The following is a 14,724-nucleotide window of genomic DNA, read 5'->3' as shown; positions in this document are numbered from 1 at the left end:
TATCTCTGCTATTTCAGAAGAAATAAATACAGCAGGATAGCTAGCTAGATGGATGGCTGGTTGATTGATTGTAGGGCAAGTAGACCGACAGTCAGCTAGATGGGAGGGAGGAAGGAGAAAATGAATGTAAAAATAGATACATAGCAATGTTGTGTAGCCACTCTTCACTTTATAACCAGTACAGGATTCCAACTACCCTACATTTCCCAGATGGTGTTCTTCAGATAACACAAGATCTTAATTCCCAACATACAAGTCATTGATTACAGTAGTTGAAAATAATGGAAATTGTGGTTGATCACATCATTATATATGAATATAATGGAGAAAATGATGGAGAAACAGCTCCTCTGTTGTTTTAAAATAATATCCAGTCCCATGAATGAATGTTTTAAAATATTTCATATCTACCAGAAGTAACAACCGTCTTCTTATATTATAACTCAAGATCTGAAAAAGAAATTGATTCACTATTAATGGCCACATTTAGCAGTAGTAGATGACTTGTGTGTGTGTGCGTGCATGCGTGCATGTGTATGTGTATTCATTTTCAGAGACATGCTGGTAGCAATTTGGGCTTGAGCTACAAGGTTCATTTGCTTGTATTTGCAGGCTCATAGGGAGTGGAAAATGTGACCAGAAGATCTGAGTTATTGGCATAGAAAAAACCAATAGCACTTAGGCTATTATACTTCTTCATAGTCCTTTTACATCCCTCTAAGCAGTTTACAGTCAGCATATTGCTCCCAACAATCTGGGTCCTCATTTTACTGACCTCAAAAGTATGAAAGGCTAGTCAACCTTGAGCCCGTGAGGATCAAACTCCTGGTAGTCAGCCAAATTAGCCTGCAGTACTGCATTCTAACCACTGTGCCACCACAGCTGTTAGTGCCAAGTGAAACTCCAAGCCTTACAGTAGTAGTTCTGACTAAACTGATGCTTAGTGCCAAGTGAAACTCCAAGCCTTACAGTAGTTCTGACTAAACTGATGCTGAAAACCAATTCCAAGTATCTGCAAAGAGGAAAATCACTAGTTCGTTAGACAAAAATGGAAAATGAACAGAACTGGCTAAAAAAAATTCTCAGAATTTCCATATTTCAGTTTGCAGCCCATTTAATCCAAACTGAATTACTTCAGTGCAAACTGCAAACTCCTGACATAGCAAGCATAAGAAGTCAGGGAGAAAATCTGAAGTCATTCCCATGTATTCATAATAAGGCAATGTAAGAACTCCAGCCCCCATCAATAAGAACATCAACACATATGTCTCCTTTTGCAAAAATTATATCAAAAATAAAAACAAAGAAAAGGCAAAAGCAATCTCTTTCTGATCAAATTGAATTGAAAAGTTTTTTTAAAAAATGCACATTTTTTTTTTAGCACACTGTCTGAGACAGTGTCCAAACTCATTTTGGTTCGGCTGTTACCTCTGCAAACTGTCTCTTTTCCGTTTCTTCCTGAATAGTTAAATCTCTCTTAGATAAGGAAATCACCTTTTCTGTATCTAATTATAGGGAGAATATTTATTTATTTATTTATTTATTTAGTTAGTTACATTTATATACCGCCCTTTCCCTGAGGACTCAGGGCGGTTTACAGGGAATTAAAAAATCCAACATACAAAAGTTAAAACCAAATTAAAAAATATTAAATTGACCCTGTACACAATTAAAACCCCAATTAAAAATTTCTCCTCAGCCTGGGCCCGAGAGCTCAAAGAGCCAGGTCTTCAGGCCCCGGCGGAATGATCGGAGGTCGGGGGCAGTTCTCAGCTCCACCGGCAGCTGGTTCCAGAGGGCAGGCGCTCCCACTGAGAAGGCCCTATCCCTGGGTGTCACCCGCCGGCAATCTCACCGGCGGAACCCTGAGCAGACCCTCCCTGTGGGAGCGCACTGGGCGAAGGGCATTTGATGCCGGCAGCAGGTGTTCCCTGATGCCCTGTTCTTCTGAAAGGGCAGCGATGCTGCTAAGATAGGCATCTCAGATCAGAAAGGAGATGGCTTTAATGGAATACGTCCAAGTTGCTGATTTAGATTATGTATACTTATCTAAATATTCTCTTCTTTTAAAAAAAAACTGGCAAAAATGCAAAGTAGATTTAATGCCTTGAAGGGGCACTTCACTTTGATCAAAGCCTCAATCAACCAGCTCTTTGATGCTTCTCTGTGAAAGCAAATCATAACTTCGTTGATCTTCAAAGATCTGCATGCACAGAATATACTTCTGCCACCATTTTGGGTGAAGCAGTTGACAGAAGCACAGCAGCCCATCTTGACAATTCAGTTAAAGAGGCATGAAATCAAAGCACCTGGTTTGTCCAAGCCAAGTTGTTGCCTCAGTACTATAGATCATTCAAATGACTACAATTGAGGTGACTCCACAAAGCAGCCTGATCACTTGTGATGACAAGATCCATTAATGTTCCATTTTCTAGCTTACTGATGCCTGTTCAAATGGTAAAGTTTTACAAACTTCCGTCACAACTGTTTAAAATGTAGTTCACGTGCAAGGTGGCAATATCTGAATACAGAGCTTTATACAAAGCTTTATATAAAGCTTTACTTTATAGAAATAAAAGCCTAGAAGTCTTTTCCCTGACCCCATCCTGAGAAGGAAGATACAGTAAACTCATGCAGGGTTTGTTTGGGGTGGAGGTGGGCGGGGGGGGTAGGGTCATTTTTAGATAGGGATCTTGTAAGAAGAACTTCCACTCCATAAAGAAAGGCAGTTCCCTACTGTCTCACTCCACCTTCTTCACTCAATCCAAGACACGAAAGGGACTCTGATTCCAACCTCCAACTTGAAAAAGAAAATATGACAATTTGCACCTATGACAGGAAAGAATGTAATGCATCAGGAAATGGAATGAAAACTGTGTTTCTCAATTTATATCAAATTGATCTCTAGGTGTGACCAGCAACTCTCGAATAAGGTTGGCTGTGTTTTCCACTTGGTGATTTTTCTTTTTCTGTCCCAGAAGCTTGCAATGGTTGCTCTGGAATCTACAACTCTCCTGTGGTTCATTTGACTTGTGGCTATTAACAAAATGACTTGTTTTTTCCCCCCTTCAAACTGAGGCTCTCTATCGTTGTACCTTAACTATTTTATGAATTGTAGGATCACTGCCTCATGGCAATAGCAATAGCAAAATGCAGTTTATTTATTGTTTTTAATCTTGAGTTTGATTGGTAATGTGCAGGCAGGTTTATCCACACAGATCTCCCAGGAACACACTGTTTCTCTGATCAGATGACAAAGATGTAAGTAGCCTGTTCCCATTACAATGCTTTCCTAGCTGAGTCTTCTCTTTATAAAACAAACATTTGCAAACAGAAAATCAACTCATCAGCAAGAAGGCCAGGCTAGGAGTATTTCTCCTGGGAAACATTAAATGTATGGATCTCTGTCTTTTTAAGTTACACTGAAGCATGTACAAGGGCAATTTGGAAATAAACCTCCGTTTGGTTATCAATGACAGACACTTGCAGATACAGAACTTTTATTATACACATGAGAAAACTACATCACATTATTTTTGACATAATCGCCATTCAAATTGAGGCACTTGTCAGCATCATACAAGGTTTGAAATTCCATGGTAGTCACACGGTGCCAAATCTGGGCTATTGTGGGGGGGTGATCAAAAACATCCCAACAGAACTGCTTGAAAAGTTCTTGGGTGTGGTGAGCATTATCGTGAACCAACACCAGACTGGAAGTGATGCCATAGAAAATCCCACCAAATGTGAAGATGCCAAAGGAGTACTTCTAGTGAAGTGCATGGAGCATGGTTCAACCATCAATTCAGAAGTCTACTGTGAAACGCTACGAAAACTCAGACGAGCCATCCATAACAAGTCCTTCTGACTTCCAATGTGTTGGTTCACGATAATGCTTGCCCACACACTGCTAGACACACCCAAGAACTTCTGAAGCAGTTCCATTGGGATGTTTTTGATAACCCACCCCCCATAGCCCATATTTGGCACCAAGCGACTACTACTAAGGAATTTCAAACCTTGTAAGATGTTATGACAAGTGCCTCAATTTGAATGGCCATTATGTCAAAAAATAATGTAATGTTGTAGTTTTCTCATGTGTATAATAAAAGTTATGTATCTGCGAGTTTCTGTCATTGATAACCAAATGGAGGTTTATTTCCAAATTGCCCTCATATAACTGACTGTCTGGTGAAATGTGATCCTAATCAGAAAAAGGGAAGAAGGAGACCTAATGCTAAAGGTTACTCATCTGGGCTGCAAACAACCTTGAAATAAAAAACCCAAGCTCTTTGCTGCCATCTCAAATTCATCAGGAATTTTGCAGTTCATATCTACTAATTCTAATCAATCCTTTTTATTGCAAAAAAAAATCAGAGCAAAACCAGGAGTTAAGAATGAAGGCTTAACTCTTTTTTTTAAAGTGGGAAAAGCAGTATGTTTGCGGTTTGTATAATACAGTATTGTCATCATAAATAAACAAGGCTACTCTTATTTAACTGTAAATCTTTGATCATTTCATAAAGATCAAACGAGATACCAGAAAATTTTAGGAGAAACCTGGAAGTTTCCACAATGAGCAAAGCAATATTTTCCAACTGTTGACTAGAAACCGGTTTTCCCGTTATAGAACTGCTCTCAAATTGACTGCAGAAGAAAAATCCAAGTTTTAATCTTCACTGAGGCTACAATGCCATAGAGTACTTTTTAAAAAACTTTCACCTCCCCTACTATTACTATAGATAAGAATGACTATTTCCTTGTCTCCAGAAAGCTTGGTGTGTATTTTGTGTCCAAAAGAAGATCTGCAAGAGTCTTCCTTCAACGAAGGGGACAGATGCCTGAAGAGTCTATTGAAGCTTGTATAAGTGCCAGATTATGAAAGCAGATGACAAGCCAATTTCAGAAGGTCACAGCATATGAAAAGAAAAGAATAAAGAGAGCTAAGCAGAGTAGCAGGCAGAAGAAGGAAGAAGATTGAGGGAACCTTCCTGTTTACTCTGCCCCCAAGAGAACACCTTGTGACGAGAAGAAATATCGATGAATGGAAGAAATGTTCCTTGTTAATATTTTCCTCTTCCCACCAGAAATATAACATATTTGGGGCAATGATGTTTGAAGGAGATTAGGTCCATCCATAGGCTAACATAATTGCCTGTTAACTGATGAGTAGATTGAGCCAGCAGTCTACACAATGGCTAATGCAGCTCTAAGCTGGCCAAGAAGCAGATTAAACTCATAAGCCAGCACCGCTCCATGTTAGCCAATGAAATGGCCATTAGCCTAAAGAGGCTTTTGGTCCATTGGTGAGAGATGCTGTTCAGATCATGTGCTAAGAGCTATTTACCCCTTAAAGTCTCTTTTTTTCTTCTTCTTCCTTTTCTTCCATAATGTTTTGTGGGAAGAATTCAGAGAAAGAAATATTTTGGGGAATATTAAAAAGGCAGAATATATTTCCCTAAAAGAATAATGGAGAAGATCTTTTTTTTAAAAAAAGACAGAAACCAGCCCCAGCCCTTCTCCCCCAAGCAGAAAACTCAGCAGAGGCCAGCTTGTAGAAATGCAAATGCAATAATCCTGTCAGAAAGGTTTGAGTCTTTCAGCTAGAAACTGAAGAAATTAGGACAAAGACCCCTAAAATCTCCATGCCTCCACCCAAATTCTAAGGATAAGAAACATAATAGGATTAACCCACCAGTACCAAAAGGGCACACTCAGTCTCAAGTCAAAGTATATGACACAGGAAATACAAAGCCTCAAACAGGAAGAACTCCAAACAAAAGCTCAAGAAGGTATAAAAACCCACCACTCCCAGCTACATGTGGTCAGCTTTCCCAGAGACATCTTTCTGTCTGGCTCTCCTCTTCAATAAATTACAACCTTCTTTCTAAAGCAGTCTCCATTTTGCTTATTCCCAGCTTGGACTGGACCCTGATGAAGATTTTTCTTTCAACAGTTTTATATTTTGCTTCTTTTCTCAAGCTATTCTGAAAAAATTCTAAAGCAAAGGAGCATCTTCTTTGACATGATTAACTTCCGGGCTTTGCTGAATAGCTTCTAAAGAGCATATTGTTCTTATGTTCCTTCAGATCTCTTGTCCTACTTCCTTCTGTGTAATGGAGGGTCACTAATTCATTCTCACATAGAGGTTTAAAAAGAGTTCAAGAAATCATGCTTTGTACTCTCCCTGTCACTTGTCATAATTACTCTTGCAGAATAGTGAGTTGCAGACCAAGCGCAATGTAAATTGTTACACTCTAAAGAAGATACTAGTTTTTACTATGTTTGTTCTCTGCAATGCAGAGAGACCATGTCCTCATTTGCATCCATCTGCTTCATCTTCTATAATTATAGAATATTTGGGACCCAGTCCCCGCCAAAGACAAATGGATGAAATTCTCCATTCTGCCCAGATTACAGTATAGTATGGTACCTCTTTTAAATTTTCTTCTCTCTTTCTCTCTAGCTTTAGATGCCATGATGTCCCCCCCTCTCCTGCTCTTTCTCTGTTTCTCTTCTCCAATTTTATAATTTTCTGTTTGTATTCACAAGGTCAGTTCAATCAGTCCAATATCCTACCCTTTCTAATCCATTAACCACTTATGCAAAACTGGGCAGTCTTTATTAACAGAATATTCGAGACTTGCATACAATGTTTATGTAAATATAATTATGTAAATTCATGCAAATGAGTGATTATTCAAATTAGTGATTAAGTTGGATTCGGATTCATCTGTAAATGAAGCAGATGAATGAAAGAACAGGAAACTGTCTCAGAGACAGGAAACCAAAGGCAGAAATAAATAGAGACTACAATATCCCTTCTAGAAGAACTTTCATGGTGATGGATATTGTTTTCTGTGTATAACTGAAATGGAGGTAATTGCTAGAGCAGCTTTGTAGCAGTCTGTTGGTGTTGAATGTATTTTGAAGAAAAAGCTTCAAAATGTAACCACCACACTCAGAATTGTCTTGTCTGTGCCCATTTCAGGAGAGTGAAGTTTTTCAAAACTGAAACTAATAAAAAGCTATTTGAGTTTGACAACTAGTCAAGAAGAATTTAATGGTCAGACCAGAATTGCAATTGAAAGTGATATTTTTCACTCTTTGAACACTGATAAACTGATAGCAGTATTTGAGGGACACAAAGCAAAGAAAATAGCTTTCAGAAATAAAAACAGTTTTTCTCTGTTCAATAAAGTGTATCTCTCTCTAAAGAAGAACTGGATTTTTTAAAAAAATATGTATATAAGTAGCTAAGTATTTATTTCTTCTAGAAATATTTAATTTTAGTTCAGGTACTGGGAATACATTGTTTGAACATCTCATTCTGTATGGTTTCATCTGCAATGTAAATTCAGGGCTACGTGTAGTGAGGAGCTCCATGCCAGGTGTTACATTAAGCCTCCAAATGTCTTAAACAAGCCCTGGCAGATGACTGGACAGGTGGAGAGAGCAAAAAAGAAGCTTTTAGTATGTTGGCCCTCGACCAAATAAATAGTATTAATTGGTTGAAACTGTTAGTGGTTCGTGGTATTGTTGGGCCAACCAAAAGCTGGGTGGTTTGTTTCATCTGGTGCGAGTTAGCCAATAATTACATAAATAAGTATGAATACATGACATCTGCCATTCTGATTGGTTGAATACATTTACCTCACCATATGTCTTAACTTTTGGTGGGCTTTCTCTGTCTCTGGGCAGGTACCTAGGTACCTCATTGGGGGCGTCTTAGTGACTATGTAACTTTCATTTCTTTCTGGGAACTTCCAGCAGAAGTTCTTGTGGTGCCATTAGTATTTTGGACAAAGGGTTATTCCAGAAGTTTCAGATAGAAACTGTTTTGATATGGAAAGAGGCTGTGCAGATAATAGGAAAGAACTGATGAGAGCCAGGCTGAAGATCAAGGACTGCCAATGTGAATGCAGACAGTTGCTAAGGGCATGCTGGCTGGGGGATTTTGGGAGTTGAAGTCCATACCAAACTAGGCCAAACAGGCTTTGCCCCACTCTCAAATCAGTCCAATCCACTAGGAAATGGATAGCTCTAGAGGTAGTTGCTGACATGCATTAAGGACAAAACATCTTGCTAAGATAGTTGAATGCCATAAAAGAGGACACAGATCCCTCTGCAATTGTTTTATTTTACTGCAATTTGAAAAATGTGGAGTTTGCAAGGACATGTCTTTCTTCTTACCGTATCTTGATGATTCTGCCAGGTCATGGGAATATCTTTTCCAACTGATGGCTGTACATGAATTGCAAAGTGACATAAGGCCAAATATACTGGTAACTGGAATTTCAGATTCCATCTACAAAGCCAGTCTCACTTCAAACAACTACCGTACTGCAGGCCATGGTAGCAAACATTTAATTTTCAGAGAGACTTTACAGGCAACTCTCAGTACAGAGTCAGAAAGAAGGTTAGTTTGAAACATGTGAAATAGATGGGCTTCATAGTCAAATAAACAGTGTTGTGGGCTGAGAAGGAATTATTGTATGTAATGGACAAAAAGCAGAAATTATCTTCACAGAACCTCAAGGAAATAAGGTCCTTCCACAAAGGTCTTAGCAATACAATAATAGTCAGTAGCTCTCCATTTTTCATAACTTCACTCCCAGGAATTATTTGACCATAAATGTGGCTCCTATAGTAGAAGCAAAGCATCATTTTTTTCCAAGAAGGACATTCATATGCACTGTCATCATATTCCTGATTTTGCAGTATGTTTTAAAAACTGAATTAAAAGTTTAATGACTTCTACCTATTATTTTCAAATCCCTCTTTTGACATGTATGCAATGAGTCCAACTGCCTTCTGATATTATTCTAGGACAGCTAGAATAAAATTTGACCTAAAGCAACTGAACAAACTTGAGAAAAGTATATGTTTTCTAACAGCACAGAGAACATTCTTTGGTGTCTTGAAGTTACTTGAGAATTCTCACTTTTTAATGCTGCCTGTGGATTTTGGCAGCTCTAACTAGACCCAGATTGTGCCAAATTAAAAACATTTATTACATCATCTTGTAGTTTTTCCTTGAAGGACTACTTTGGGGAGTATTAGCATTCCAATTAGCACATTTCTTATTGCAGTAGAATTAGGTACACAACATTCATGTAAACTTTAATCCTATATTTACTTATGTGGGAATAAGCTTTGCTGCATTCTGCCAGAATAGGGGTGCAAAAATAGGGATGACAATTACCGGTAAATAACAGAGATAGAGAATAGGTAGTCCTCGACTTATAAACATTCATTTAGCAACCATGCAAAGTTACAGTGGCACTGAAAAAAGTAACTTGCAACCAGTTTTTGCACTTATAACCATTGCAGTGCCTCCATAGTCATGTAATCAAAATCCAGGCACATGGCAACAAGCCTGTATTTATGATGTTTGCAGCATCATGGGATCATGGGATTGTAATGTGCAATCTTCCCAGACAGTTTCTGATAAAGTCAATGGAGTAGGCTGGATTCACTTAACAACCCTGGGATACACTGAACAACTGCAATGATTGATTTAGCAACTAAAAATATTGTAAAATCAGGCAACTCACTTAACAACTGCATTGCTTGGCAATGGAAATATTTGTCCCAATTATGACTGTAAGTCAAGGACTATCTATAATACTCTTTACTAGTGGTGGTCAATATTTTGCCACACAATTCTGATCACCCCAATGCAATGATCAAATAGAAAGGTTTGCAAATGCAGAATTGACTCACTTCAGCTACTAAATCACTGTTAGTCACAAAACCACAACCCATTATTTTCTAAGATGGAACAAATGACTAATAATATTTGAAAATTCTCATGTTTTCCTACCTTGCTAATCCATATTCAAACAAGAAGCTTCAAATTCACATCAGAAATTCAAGTATTTCAGCAAGTGGGCATCTGCTGTTCATTTTAATTTGTAGGCTTGAGATGATCTCAACCTGTCAGATATCAAATGCAATTACATATTATTTTTAAAACTCTGTCAAAAAAATTCAAATTGGAATCATCAAATGCTGTCATTAAATATTGAGTGTTACTCATCAAACATTATCAGCTAAGAAATGTGGGTGATTTTCATACTGTTTTTGGAGATCCCAGGATTTTTAGAAGCTTACAGAAAATTTATAATGTAACATTTTAGAGAAAAATTGAAAAGTTCCTAAGCATCTTTACCACTGTTCCCATTCTCCTTTGCAATGACCAACTTCATGAGAAATGTGATCCAGAACATATCTTCATAATAAATTATACTTTAAAATAGATACTGTATGTATTTTGAAAATGAATCTCAAAATTCAAAAAACAGACCTGAACAATGGGCCCTATCCAACAAAATGAAATTTAATGTGGAGAAAAGCAAGGTTTTACACCAAGGCAGGAAAAAACAAAAGTACAAGTATAGATTAGGTGAAATCTGGCTCAAAAACAGTTATCAAAAACAGATTTTTCACCCCAGACTTGGGAAAAACAATTACTCAACAGCTAATTTTTCACAATTGTGTTTTCATGACATGCTGTCTGTCTTCATCCTTACAACCTAGGTGCATGGCTGTATTTGATATTTACCTTTCTTCTCTTCCCAATTTTGCCCCATGAAAATCACGTTGGCTTGTATTAAATGTGCCTAGTCGATTTAGAGTGTTTCACAGCATTGATTGGGGGGAAAAATGGATCATAAGGATTGACTTAACAAACGCAGATAATAAAATGAAATGTCACATTTTATTAAACACTTCTATACCATCTGTCTAAATGATTTTAAATGCCAGAACATTTTAAAAGACCGAGTGAATGAGAAATATAAATTACGAGAGAGCCACATCCCACGAAGGTACTTGTTTACCGCCCTAGTGTCTTTTAGCGTTTACTTTTTACTAACAAGATAATTAACACTATAAATTATTAGAAAGGGGAGTTGGCAGAACTGCACTAGGGCAGAGTTTCTTTCCTTCTGAAGAGTGATCCATTCCACATTTTCCATCTTACAACTGGATTGCTCAGAGGTTGTTTATATAATTGAGAAGGGCACTCTTGACAGTTGCCAAAGCAAGTCACTGATCAGTGATCAGATCCCTCAAGAGTCAGACTAAGATGTCTGACAGCAAGAATTCCTGTGCCAGGCCCAACTGAGTTTGGTATTTAAAAAGGAAAAGAAAAGCATATGTTTAGTTGAATGATAATAAATATGGAGATGGTTATCTGAATTTGCCTCAATTAATTCTCAAGCAAAACAGCATGGATATTGCTTGACTGGTACTACTGGAATGTATAATTGTTACATGATCAATACTTTTAATTCGATCGCAAATGGTGGAGAAGAGAGTTAGTGACCTGGAAAGATTTCAGCTATAATTCCCTTACTTTCCAGCTAACAGGGCCAGTGATTCTGCAATTTGTAATGAAAGGCCATTAGATTGCCTCCACCCTAATTCTCCATGTATTAGGGACACATTTATGCTTTGATTTGAAATGTGTCATGCTCAGCAAAGCTATATTGTGGGAAATTGAAAAAAAAAATAAATGGAGAAAGAACAAAATTGATTCACAGCAGGGACAGCAAATTATCCCTTTCTGTGCATGTATTGCAAAGATTGATCTAGTTTATTAAATAAGTAAATGAATCTTATTTTTTGCAAAGTTCTTTTTAAAGTTATTTGACCAAAATCATTCCATTTCTTTATCCCTTAGGGTGGGTCACCCTTATAGGAAAATCTCATGATTATTTTTTACTTGGCTGCTAGTTACTGCCAAATGTTTTATATAGAGTTATATTTCTGTGTTTACAATGCAACCCAAATAATCATTGCATACAAATCATAATTAGGTATCTTAAATATATTTGCACTGAGCTGATTGTTCCATTAATCTTTCACCCCTTCCAAAGACTTAATAAACATCCTTCTGCCTGCAGTCTAAATATAGAATCAGAGGTTTTCCTACCAGTAATTCCTCCTAATACCTCTTTTGTACAAGCGGTTTCTTATCAAGAAGCCTGCCTCTCTTTTACAAACCCAAAATGCTGTTTAGCAAACAACACCCAGTAGATAAACAGTGCATTCCTCCTACTCAGCTTGTAGGAAATGATGCTAGTGAAGGTTTTCGGCTTCATTTCATTACTGGCACTCTTCCCTTGGGTTTTGTTTGATTCACAGGCAGCCCATCTCTCTCCAAGTCACACTTCCAGCCCTGTGAAGTGCCACCTCATCAGCTCAGGCCCATGCAGAATGCCCATGCAAGCTCTTGGCACAATGCACCAGAGACTACTGTCACTTTCTCTGACTTACAGGCTTGGAAAGAAAGCAGGTGATAGCACAGGTGATTTTTGTGCCTGGAGCAGGAACCCATGAGATCTCTGTACAGCTCACCAGGACTGCTACTTTTCAACATTAAACTATTGAGCTTCTGTCGGAAAATAATATTCAAGCTTTGGGATGAAAGAGATGAACTGTCATGCTGTGGACCCTTCCAATCACGATCAAAGGGAGGGCCCCCTTAACATGAAAGATAAGCAACCAGCCAAATTGGCTCGGTTGTGTTTTACAGGTTCCACTTCTCTGCCAAAAAGAAAGTGTTGACTTCAAAATAGATTCCTTAGGAAGGATCACAGAGAAGCATATTGGAACTTTTTATAAATCATCACATTAAACAGAGTGGCTTAACTTCTTCAAGCAAGTCTTAAGAGCTGCCTCTGTTTCTTAAAGCATTTGATATTCTTCAGCTGTGATCAATTACAATTCCCATCCTCCCCAGCCAATGTGGACCATGCTGGTTGGAAATATTTGGGGTTGAGGTCTGATATATTTGGAAACTACCAAGTCAAGCAAGATTGATCTAAAGGTCTATTTATCCTTAATCAGCTGAAAGAGATTTTGTTTCCTTTTGAATACCTGGTTCTTCCAAACCATCCTTCACCTGTTGCTTCTTTTTATTTATTTATTTTTATTTATTTTAATTCCATTTATATCCCGCCCTTCTCCGAAGACTCAGGGCGGCTTACAAGCTTAGCAGTAGCCTTCATTCTATGTATATGCCTGCTTATTAGGGCTTTCACACACACACACACACACCAAGCGGCATTATTACAAAGTCAGCTTAATTGCCCCCAACAATCTGGGTCCTCATTTTACCTACCTCGGAAGGATGGAAGGCTGTGTCAACCTTGAGCCTGGTGGGATGCGAACCTGCACTAATTGCAGGCAGCTGGTGTTACTTAAGGAGGCATTAGCCCACTGCTCCACCAAGGCTCTATCAATTTCTCATCAGTTATGTGTGTTTTGTGATTCAGTTGTACAAAAGCCTAATGAAGATTACAATTTCATCTTTTTGCTTAATGAAAGCACAGAGCTGAAATAAAGTTAAGTGGAAGGGTGACAATCTTCAAATGAATACCGTGGTAAAACACAGGTTTCTTTTAAGCTTTAGACTGGAGGTGGAATGAAATTTAGTACCAAACAATTGAGCAAGTTCCATATACATCTCAAGGCCCCTGCTTCCTAAACTTTTTGTTTGCTAAGCCATGTTTTTCAAACTTGGGAACCTTAAGATGTGCAGACTTCAACTCCCAGAATTCTCCTGGTTGGAGAATTCTTTTCATACTTCTGTTTTCTTTTTAAATAAAGCCTAACTTGCCTAAAACATTTTTCTCATAGCCATTCAATGAATACACCTTAATGCATATTATTTGGAGTCATTGTTCTGAATTGTGGATGAGAGTTGGAAGGCTTGGCATCATTTTCAAATGATAACCTGACAACTGGCAGTATTGGTTCCAATCTACTGTATATTCACCAGACGTGTTTTCCCCTTGCAGTCAAAATTGCCATGCTCTGCTTGTTATTGTTGCTTGTTAGAGGAAACAAACCCAATGCTTTCTCTTTTTTATCACATTTCTATAGCCACCCAACTCACATGGTGTACCTAATAAAACAATCAAAATACATTAAGAACAACCAATTTAAATTAATAAAATGACAAGATTAAAAAACCAAATGCTGGAAAAGCATACAAAGGAATGTATTCAATTAATTATCATATAGCCATATAGCAGGATTCACTTTAACATGGGATCATCAACTTTGTTGACAAACCATCTTTTAAGGGATTTCCAGATGGCCAACAGGGTTGGGGCCAGTTCACCCTGGGATGAATGATGTTTCATAGGCCAGGACCAGGGCAGAAAAGGCTTTCCTCATTGGTCTTGCCCAACAAAATTTGCTGGCCAATTGGGACCTGCAACATTCCTTTCCTTCCAGGCCTGAGATGTAACATAGATGTAACTGAGGAGAGGCAAGCCCTCAAATAACCTTTGCTTGAGGGTTATGCAAATCAATCAAAATCCAGATCTGTGCTTCTGTGGTAATTTTCTGTATATCATTCTGTTTTCTCAAAGTTTGTGTGATTTAAGACAAAGCCCTGAAAATCCACATTCATGATTTTTCACAATGTTTCCACATATTTCTTGGACACTATATATTTTATTAAGATATAGAGTTTGTATACAGATGTCCCTGATGTATACATTTTTAATACAACAATCCCTAAGGGAACTAAGCTGAGTGAGTGAGTGAGTGAGTGGCTTACATACAGGGGCTTATATGCTACTCTAGTCCAACAAGACTCTGAGAAGCTTCCATTCCATTCTTATAGTTGAAGGGTTAAAATACCAAAATGAAAAACAACCCATCATACCACAGTACAAAATAATAACAACAAAAGTTACCCAG

This window comes from Vipera berus (genome assembly GCF_964194415.1).
Source record: "Vipera berus genome assembly, chromosome: 3".
Classification (NCBI taxonomy): domain Eukaryota; kingdom Metazoa; phylum Chordata; class Lepidosauria; order Squamata; family Viperidae; genus Vipera; species Vipera berus.
Note: the sequence above shows the minus strand (reverse complement) of the source record.